The 11,250-nt window shown below is 38.2% G+C and overlaps 1 pseudogene; it reads left to right on the top strand.

Annotated features, from left to right (window-relative positions):
- Window positions 1-3,997: 3,997 nt before the first annotated feature.
- LOC148192482 (uncharacterized) lies at window positions 3,998-7,443 on the top strand (annotated as a pseudogene).
- Window positions 7,444-11,250: the final 3,807 nt, after the last annotated feature.

Here is an 11,250-nt window from a genome sequence, read left to right as displayed (position 1 = left end):
TGTCTTCTTTTCTAATAAAACTATATCATTTGTTTTCCTTCTTAATCACATATGTAATATAACATTGCAATGACTTTTAAACTTTTCGACATCAAAACGAGTTGTTTATAATCAAAGTTTCACTTAATTCGTTGTCCTCTCATCTAGATTATCCTAAAATTATTGTAATTTCTGAGTATTCTAAATGAAAAAAAAAATATCTTAATTGACCATCACTACTAATTAGATCCATTTATATTTTGATCTTTCCTTAATTATATTTTTCAACCCAATTTAGGTAGAAGAGTGCAAAAATTGTGTTTCAATATCATTATTGCAAGTAGTTTGTGGCCCATTTAGAACTAATGAGAGGTTTATCAAATATTGTTTCATTGAAAGGAAAAAATGAGATTTTTTTATGGAAGGCATTTAGTATTGGTAATGATGTGAGACTGGTTTATCATTTACACAATTTATATTCTACAAGGACATACTCTCGATATTGGAGATTCTATTATGACTTTCGTGCAATATCTAACAAAAAGAACAATGTTAATAAAATCTAATAAAAAAACATTTTTTTAAAGTTGTTGGAACTAATTCGTAAATATTTTTTTATTTAAATATTTTGGTGTCGGAATTTTATATATAAAGAAATGTAAGAACTAAACTTGTATTTTAACAATTTTATATTCCAAGATTCCACTTGCAGCAAAATTATTAAGGAACTGGTTCGGAGATTGTGTATAGGGAAGGTGTTGGTTATTGATTGTACGACTAAGCCTATAGTTGATAAGTGTGAAAAAACAGATGTTTTGACACTTATAAAGGATCTCAATTTTGTAATTATTCATGTTATTACTCAGTGAAAAGTCGTAATAGGAAGTAGATTGTGTTGTAAATTATTGTTCAGGAAAAGTTGTACAAAAGTGAAATTGTCAGCCAATTCTCGCATAGCATAAGCAAAATTCGCAGAGCCAGGAGAATACATTCGCACAGCGCACCACCATTGGTTCGCTGAGCGAATCATGCCAGTTTGGAGATTTCAAGTCTTGAATTCGCACAGCGCATCAGAGGTTGTGCGCTTAGCGAGTTGGTGCAGTTGAGTGCTGAATTAATTTTAATTCGCACAGCGAATCTGCTTCTGTGCGCTGAGCGAATGGAGCAGTTTTATGAGAAATAAACTGTCTCTTAAAAGACGTGCTTTGAGGGATAGAAAAGAGGACTGGAAAATAGATTTTTGGGGAAGAACTGCTCTGGAGAACAAGGAGACCATCAAGAGACCTCTCTGAAGACATCAAGACTGCACATCATGCAAGGAATTGCAGAAATGAGTATGTTTGTGATGTCTAGGATAGGCTAAACTTTTATTCGTTGGAATTGACTGTAATGGCTGACATTTGATGTAATCTTTCCTGTTCAATATAAATTGTGTTCGTATGCTTTTCTTGTTTACTTTTTATTTTATTTTACGGAAGTAAAATAAACTTGTTTTTATATTTAAATTGTACTGGGAAGTAAATTTGAGTATTAACGCAAGAAAAGCAACCAGAAGGAAAGATGCTAGGAATAGTTTCAATTCTCCTGGTCATCAATAACATCGTTCTTAATGCAAAGTTTATGTTTACTTACTTAAGGAATTAAGAATTGAACATAATTCTTTAGAACTTGTTTTAAGGAATTAAACCAAGATACTGTGATGTTGATGTGTGAACGCAAGTTATATTGCTCAGATTAGTCACTGTAATGTGGTCATGAAGTCAATTCCAATGAAGCTTTCTTTAAATTTTAATTTCAATTTTAAATTGTCATCTAGCTTGAAACTGTTAATTCACCTATATTTTGTTGTTCAATTGATTTTGATAAATAAATTTTAATTGAATAACGTAACACAAATTCCCTGAGGAGAACGATACTTTATTTATCACTGTATTACTTGTAACGATTTGGTATACTTGCCAAAAAGTTATCAAGTTTTTGGCGCCGCTGCCGGGGAATTTGATTGTTTTGTTATTTCAATTAGTTGTTTATCAATTTCAATTTTGTTCCTATCTCTGTAAATTCATTGTTTTAGTTTTCTGTGTATCTGTATATATTGTGTTTTGTTCCTGTTGTTATTTCTTGGGTTGTCATTGGAGATTTTTGTTCTGCATGCCACGCAGAACAAAATCTGAGGATTTATTGTTTGATTCTGAGATTGAAAGGACAGCCCGTAGAAATAATAGTAGGCGTAGAAAAGAAAATAAAAAAAAGAAGCTAGAGAATCCAGCTTGTCTTCAAACGCTTATTCTTCATCTGACCGAGAGGGTAAAAAGATGGAGGAAAACGAGGATAATGAACAAAGAAGGCGTACGTTGGAAGATTATGCTTCAGTGACTGTACCTACATCTTTCAACAGTATAGCCAAACCTGTGATAATTGCGGCTAACATGGAAATGAAGCCAGCATTGATACATCTTGTTCAAAGTAATCAGTTTTCAGGATTGTCACACGAAAATCCCTATGATCATCTGGCAACTTTTAATGAATATTGCAACACTGTGAAAATGTTGAATGTGTCAGAGGATGCAATCAGACTTAGTCTTTTTCCATTTTCCTTGGCAGGCAATGCCAAGAAATGGTTAAATTCTTTTCCTGAGAGAAGTCTGACAGGTTGGGATGAGTTGTGTCAAAGTTTTTGCAGAAGTATTTCCCTCAATCAAAAATAAACAAAGGCAAGCAAGAATATCCTCTTTCCAACAGGAACCTGAAGAGACTTTGAGTCAGACATGGGATAGGTTTAAGGGGTTGTTAAGAAAGACTCCCATACATGGATTTGATGTCCCCACTCAATTGAACCTGTTCTTAGGAGGGTTAAAATCTCACACAAAATTGATGCTAGATGCCTCGCAGGAGGTAACATTAGGTGGAAGACACCTGATGAAGCTCATGAAATTATTGAAAATATGGCATCTAGTGACAATGATATTCAATGTGAGAGAGGACAAAATCAAAAGAAGGGAATGTTTGAGTTGCAATCCCAAGATGCCTTATTAGCCCAAAATAAAATTATGACTCAACAGCTTGAGTCTCTGATGAAAAAGGTATCACAACTACAATTCAAAATGTATCACAGGCACAACATACTGTGCAAGGGTGTGAACTGTGTGGTGGAGAGCACCAAAATGGACAGTGTGCTATCTACCAATGCTAAGGAAGAGGTCAATTACATGGGAAATCAAGGCCGTCTGGTAATATGGAAATTATAATCAAGGATGGAGACCTCATCCTAGCATGGGTCAGGCTAGTTCCAGTAGACCACCTCCACAGTTTCAACAACAACCCACTCTTTCTGATAGGACATCAAAACTGGAAGAAACTCTTCAACAATTTATGCAGATGTCCATATCAAATCAAAAGAGCACAGATGCATCTCTAAGAAATTTAGAAGTTCAAATGGGTCAGTTGGCCAAGAAATTAGAAGAGAAGCCTGTAAATACATTTGGAGCTAACACTGAACCAAATCCAAAAGAGCACTGTAAAGCTATAACAACAAGGAGTGGTAAAGTGTTAGAAGTGTAGTTGTGAGGAAAGAGGATCAGGAAAAGTTAAATGAGGAACAGAAAGATAAAGAAGAAGAAGTGGAAGAGCAGAAAGATAAAAATAAAAAAATTGAAGAGAGCCAAAAAGGAAAACAGATTGTGAATCTTTACCGTACCCAAAGACATATTCTAGAAAGGAAAAAGAAAGTCAATTTTCTAGATTTATGGCTCTCTTCAACAAGCTGGAAATTACAATTCCCTTTTCTGAAGCACTTCAACAGATGCCCTCTTATGCTAGATTCATGAAAGATCTGTTGACCAAGAAGAGAAAGTATATTGAGGAAGAAACAATAGAGGTGCAAGGGAATTGTAGTGCCATCATCCAAAAACTTCTACCACCAAAATTCAAAGACCCTGGAAGTTTTACTATTCCATGTACAATTGGAAAACTCCCTATTGGAAAAGCATTGATAGACTTAGGAGCAAGCATTAATTTGATGCCTTTGTCTATGTTAAAGAAAATAGGAGACATGGAAGTAAAACCAACAAGGATGACTCTACAATTAGCAGATAGGTCTTTAAAATACCCATATGGAGTTATTGAAGACGTACTGGTGAAAGTTGATAAGTTTACTTTTCCAGTAGATTTTGTTATTCTTGACATGGAGGAGGATACTGAAGTCCCCTTATATTGGGTAGACCTTTCATGAAAACTGCTAGAGTCATAATTGATGTTGATGATGGTCATTTGAAGGTGAGGCTACATGATGAAACAGTAACTTTTAATGTTGTGGAGGCTATGCAACATCCAAAAGATAAAGGGAACTGTTTCAAGTTGAAGTACTGGATGATGTATTGAGACTGTAAAAAATCAGATGTATGTGAAATCTCCTTTAGAGCGTGTATTGGTTGATGCTTGTGAAGAGCTGACTGTTGAAGAAGAATCTGAAGTGGAGGAGATTTCACAAATCTAGAAAAATTAAAAGAAGAGAATTCACTGATGTGAGAGTGGAAAAATTGGAAAGGCTGACTTGGATGATCAGGAAAAAATGGAATTAAAAGTGCTTCCTGATCATCTCAAGTATGTGTTTTTAGAAGAAAATTCTAAGAAGCCTGTGATCATAAGCAATTCTCTATCAAACAGTGAGGAGGAAAAAATTAGTGAAAATTTGAAGAGAATAAAAAGGCAATAGGTTGGCACATCTCTGATTTGAAAGGCATAAGTCCAACCTACTGCATGCATAAGATCATGATGGAACAGGATTATAAGCCCATAGCACAACCACAGAGAAGGTTGAATCCTACTTTGAAAGAGGTGGTGAGAAAGGAAGTGCTTAAATTGCTTGAAGCAGGAATGATTTATCCTATCTCAGATAGTGCTTGGGTGAGTCCTGCATGTTGTTCCTAAGAAAGGGGTATGACTGTTGTTCAGAATGAGAAAAATGAATTAATTCCTACAAGAACAGTCACAGGGTGGCGAATGTGCATTGATTATAGAAAATTAAATCAAGCCACCAGGAAAGACCATTTTCCTCTCCCTTTCATGGATCAAATGTTGGAAAGGCTAGCAGGACAAGCTTATTATTGTTTCCTGGATGGGTATTCAGGATACAATCAAATAGTAGTGAATCCAGAGGACCAAGAAAAGACCGCTTTCACTTGTCCCTTTGGTGTGTTCGCATACCGAAGGATGCCTTTTGGTCTCTGTAATGCTCCTGCTACATTCCAACGTTGCATGCTAGCCATTTTTTGATTTGGTAGAGAATTGCATTGAAGTCTTCATGGATGATTTCTCAATTTTTGGAAAATCATATGACTTATGCCTAGAGAACTTGGATGTAGTTTTGAAGAGATGCATTGCCACGAACCTTGTTCTAAATTGGGAAAAATGTCACTTTATGGTTCGTGAGGGAATTGTCTTAGGACATAAGATCTCATCCAGGGGAATAGGTGTGGATCAAGCAAAAGTTGATGTGATTAAAAAGTTACCGCCTCCTATGAATGTAAAAGGGGTAAGGAGCTTTCTTGGACATGTTGGTTTTTACAGGAGATTCATAAAAGATTTCTCCAAGATAGCTAAACCCCTTTGTAATTTGCTTGTGAAGGACACTCCATTTGAATTTGATGGGGAGTGTCAGAAAGCTTTTGAATATTGAAAGAGAAGTTGATATCGGCCCCTGTTGTAGTCGCACCAAACTGGACTCAAAATTTTGAGTTAATGTGCGATGCTAGTGATTATGCTATTGGGGCTGTTTTGGGACAGAGACGTGGCAAGATTTTTCATGTTATTCATTATGCCAGCAAAGTTCTGAATGGGGCACAATTGAATTATGCCACCACTGAAAAGGAATTTTTGGCAATGTGTATGCTCTTGAAAAGTTTAGACCTTATTTGATAGGGTCTAAAGTTATCATATACACTGACCATTCAGCCATCAAATATTTACTGGCAAAATCTGACTCAAAGCCACGTCTCATAAGATGGGTTTTATTGTTACAGGAATTTGATTTGGAAATCAAAGATAAGAAGGGGAGTGAGAATGTGATTGCTGATCATTTGTCTCGCCTTCTTAACTCTGAGTGACTGATAAAGAGGGAGAAATAAAGGGAGAGTTCATTGATGAGCGTCTGATGCTCATACAACAGAGGCCATGGTTTGCAGATATGGCTAATTTTAAGGCTGCAGGAATTCTCCCTGATGACTTGACTTGGCAGCAAAGAAGAAGTTTATTCATGATTCCAAAGAATATCTTTGGGATGATCCTTATCTCTTCAAACTGGGTGCTGACCACTTACTTAGGCGGTGTGTTACAGCAGAGGAAGCTGCTGGAATCCTATGGCATTGTCATAATTCGCCATATGGAGGTCACTTTAATGGAGAAAGGACCGCCGCCAAAGTGCTTCAATCTGGTTTCTTTTGGCCTACCTTGTTCAAAGATGCACATGCTCATGCTAGAGGGTGTGACAGATGCCAAAGAACAGGAAGCATATCAAAAAGACACGAGATGCCACTGCAGGCAATTTTAGAAGTTGAAATATTTGATTGTTGGGGAATGGACTTTATGGGACCACTACCTTCTTCCTACAACAACGAATATATTTTAGTAGCAGTGGATTATGTCAGTAAGTGGGTGGAAGCTGCAGCATGCCAGAAGAATGATGCCAAGACTGTTGTTAAATTTCTCAAGAGGCAAATCTTCTGTAGATTTGGTGTACCTAGGATCCTCATAAGTGATGGAGGATCACATTTCTGTAACTCCCAGTTGGCCAAGGTCTTGAAACATTATGATGTGAGGCATAGAATTGCTTCACCGTATCATCCACAGACCAATGGTCAAGCTGAAGTCTCCAACAGGGAGATAAAAAGAATCCTGGAAAAGACAGTATCATCTTCAAGAAAGGATTGGGCAGCAAAATTAGATGATGTCCTGTGGGCTTATAGGACTGCCTTGAAGACTCCTATAGGGCTAACACCTTACCAATTAGTCTATGGCAAGTCATGCCATCTCCCTGTTGAGATGGAACATAAAGCATACTGGGCTTTAAAATTTCTTAACTTTGATGATTCTTTGTGTGCAGGTAAAAGAAAGCTTCAATTGCAAGAGCTGGAGGAAATGAGGTTGACTGCCTATGATTCATCAAGAAAATACAAAGAAAGGATCAAGGTCTACCATGACAAGAAGCTGATCAAGAGAGATTTTCAACCTGGACAACAGGTATTGTTGTTTAATTCAAGATTCAAATTGTTTCCAGGTAAGTTAAAATCTAAATGGTCTGGTCCCTTTGTGATAAAGGCAGTCAAGCCTTATGGTGCTATTGAACTAATGGATCCAAATTCTGAGAATTCAAATAGAAGCTGGATTGTTAATGGCCAAAGATTGAAACCTTATTTGGGTGGTGAGGTTAAACGCCTCACCACAATTATTAAATTGTCTGAGCCATGAGATTCTGGGTCAAGCTAGTGACGTTAAAGAAGCGCTTGCTAGGAGGCACCCTAGCCCAGGTTTGTATATATATGTGTTTGTTGATTGTGTTTCTGTAATGGTTACGTTTGAGTGTGGAGAGGAAGTGCTAAGATGTTTGGGAATGAGTTCTGACGCTCTATTCGCACAGCGCACAGCTGAGGTGCGCTCTGCGACTAGATGATTTTATAACGCAGTGATTTATTCGCACAGCGAATTTTATGCGCTCTGCGAGAGAGAAAAAGAAATTGTTTTGAAATTGAAGTTCGCATAGCGATTGCATTCGCTTTGCGATTTAAAAGTTTAATTTTTCTCTTTGCGGAAGTACTCGCATAGCGCATGTGATAAGCAAGGCGAATAAAATCACCAGAGCAACTTGAGCATTTAATTCGCATAGCGCACACTTTGCGCTATGCTACCCAAAGTTGGGGGTGAGCTCTGTCAAAATTCGCACAGCGAAATGATGCGCAGAGCGAATTAAAAGAGAGGTGTTTGAGTTACGTTTTAATTCGCATAGCGCATAGCTGAAGTGCGCTCTGCGAATTTGTTAAAAAAAAAAAAATAAAAAAAAAAATAAAAAAAAAAAATAAAAAAATAAAAAAAAAAAAAAAAATAAATAAATAAAAAAAAAAAAAATTTAGTCGCACAGCGCACAGCTGAGGTGCGCTATGCGACTAAACATAAAAATTCAAAAAAATAAAAAAATAATAAAATATTCCAAGGTGCAGAAAACGAGAGAAATTCGCACAGCGCACAGCTGTGGTGCGCTATGCGAATTGACTCGTTCAGTTATTTTTTTTAAAAACCTACTTCTTCCCCATTTCATTTTACCATTCTTCATTTTCCCTTGCCACCATTCTCTTCCATTTTCGCACAGCGAACGTACCTTCCTCTCTGCAAATTTCTCCACTTTATCTCCATTGCCACCATTTCAGTTTCTGCCTTGCTTCAAGTGCCTCTTCACTCTCTGATCCTGTTCAAATAATCTTGGTCACTCTCACAGGTTTCATTTTCTACTCTCCATTTGCTTCTCTGTTTTTAATGTTCATAGGAGTATAATAGGAGTTTTGGTCTGATTGGAATGCTCTCTTGAACCACTGTGTGCATATACACTTTCAAGCCTTATCTGTTTATGCATATCCATGACTGTCATTTGATCTGATGGATGTCCTCTGCGCTGTCTCTCGCTAGGCGACAGATTCGCATAGCGAATTCGAGGTCTGGTTTTCTGAACATGAAATTCGCCTAGCGAGAAAGTCGCACAGCGAATTATAGGTTTTATTGCTGATATGAAATTCGCACAGCGACTCTGGTCGCATAGCGAATATTCCCAGAGAGTGGACACCTATTTCGCCTTTTTCGCATAGCGACCAGTGTCGCATAGCGAATTGATCTTGACAGTAGGCACCGAATTTGCAAATTCGCATAGCGCACAGTGGCGCATAGCGAATTCCATCTGGCAGCATCTGTGTTTTGATTAATTCACTTGCTCTGACCCATTTTCCACAATTGTTTGCACTGTCCATTAATTCTTGCAGATGGCACCTCCCAAGAGCACACAAGAAAAGAAGAGGAAGACCACCCGAGGGTCTTCTTCTAGATCCCAACCTTCAGAAGCCCAAGAGGAGCACCTTGTCCTGAACTATGATCAGGACCGTTTTATATCAGAGGCACATTCTGATAGGTTTCATCAGTTATCATGGGCAGGGCATTATTACCTGAGAGGAGGGTTGAATTGAAACCTGGAGAGTATGACCATATCCAGGAAGAACTGGAGAAGAGAAGATGGAACTTTGTTTTAGCCAGCCTTCCAGATGAGATTGATGAAGTCTTGGTTAAAGAATTTTATGCAAATGCTTGGGAACCTGACCACTCTCAGCCTCACTCTAGAGTTTCAAAAGTGAGAGGCAAGCGTACGCTATGATCGCAGATCAATGAACAGGATTCTGAATACACTGATGTTTCAGCCGTGCCCTCTAGGTGCTTTTATGTCTGCCTATCCTGATCATGACCTTATTGCCTCCACTTTATGCCTTCCCGGATATGGCTATCAGCTTGGCACTAGTGGGACACCAGTGAGAATATTAAGGAAACATTTGAATTCACTGGCCACTATCTGGAGTCTCTTCACATTCACCAACATTTGTCCCAATTCTCATACTTCCGACATCAATCTGGAAAGATCTTATATGGTATATGGAATTATGACAGGGATTGACATGGATGTGGGAGCTTATATCTCTCAAGAAATGGCACTGATTGCTGATAATGATACATGTAAGCTTGGATTTCCTGCCCTGGTGACAGCATTGTGCAAGGCCAGTGGAGTACCTGGAGTTTCTGATATCACTTTGAAACTTCAACCCCCTCTCAACAAGAAATTCTTTGATAGAAATTGCAGCAGCAGGGACGACTTCTCTGCTATGAATGCCCCTCCTCCAGTTCCTCCGCCACGCAGGAATGTTAGAGCGGCCAGACCACCTGTAGCGCCGTCTGTTCCTTCACCTGATCTTTTCACTCGCTACATGCAGCAGAGTCTGGCTCGTCAGGACGATATCCGCGACTGGTGCACTAGTATGAGGCAGGGTCAGGTGTCTTACAGGAGAGCATGTATCTTGTCCTTGGGCATCCCTGATTTTCCTCCAGATTCACTGATGACTGGAGACCAGTTTGCAGCGCAGATTCCATGGCCTGAGGGCAGGCCAGAGTCTAGGTGGGGGAGTGCCTTTCCAGGAGCACCAGAGCCAGAGTTAGATGAGCAGGAGGACATGATGGCAGGTGATGGTGATGAGGAAGAAGAGGAGCCAGATCCCAGATGGGTACAGCAGAGTTATCATTCGCAGGAGAGCCAGTGGAGATCCAGGCCAGATGCGTCCTGGTAGAGTGCTGATGGACAGATGTTATTGATGTGTTATTTATGTTTTTGTTATGTTGTTTTTAGATGTTTCAGTTTAGATGTTATTGTGGAACTCAGTTTATTTGTGATGTTGGTTGTGGTTGTAAAGACTTTGAGGTTTTGATTTAATGACTATGCATTGTCTGATTAAGTTATGTGATTCCTGATGATGATGACATGTATGTTTGTGGTTACTGTGCTTCAAAATTTTTATCTGTGTGTATGAATATGACCAGATTTGTGAGTGTTGAGCACATATACTGATTGAGAGATATTGAATTGTCTGGATATGACTTGGATTTTGCATGAGTTTGATTCTATGTACACACTCTTTTGGTTAAGGATGAAAAAGGCCCTGTTTAGTATTGATTATATAGCTACTTGGCCAGATAGCCAACCTTTAGACACTGTGATACATTTGTGAACCCTTTTGAGCCTTGAAATTTTTTCCTTCCACCTTGAGCCTATTAGATGATATCCTACCTTACACCTTAGAAGAGAACATGTATTATGCTTTAAAAGAGGTTAAGGTTGAATTCAAGGGGGAAGAAAAGATCAAAAAATAAAAAAAAAAAAAAAAAAAAGCTCAAAATGAAAAAGAAGGTTGAGCTGTGAAAGAAAATGGTATGTGATGAATGATATATTTTGGGATTTGAGTACTGGATTGGGAATTGAATTGTTCTCTTCTTAATAGGTGTCTTTGAATCCAAGAAAAACCATGATTCTTTTTCTAGCCAAGCCAAGCCTTAACCTGAAAAGACCTTTTGACTTAACCAATAGTGTGTGAAGTGTGTGAATCAAATGAAATGCAAAAGCTGATGAAGTTCTATGACAATTCTGCTGTGAGGACAAACACTGTGAGTGGTGAGACTGATAAATGCTGATCTGGTTTT

This window comes from Vigna umbellata, chromosome 9, assembly GCF_029865625.1.
Source record: "Vigna umbellata cultivar VRB3 chromosome 9, Vumbellata_1.0, whole genome shotgun sequence".
NCBI classification, from domain to species: Eukaryota; Viridiplantae; Streptophyta; class Magnoliopsida; order Fabales; family Fabaceae; genus Vigna; species Vigna umbellata.
The sequence above is the reverse complement of the archived record's forward strand: the minus strand, read 5'-3'. Positions and strand labels throughout refer to the sequence as shown.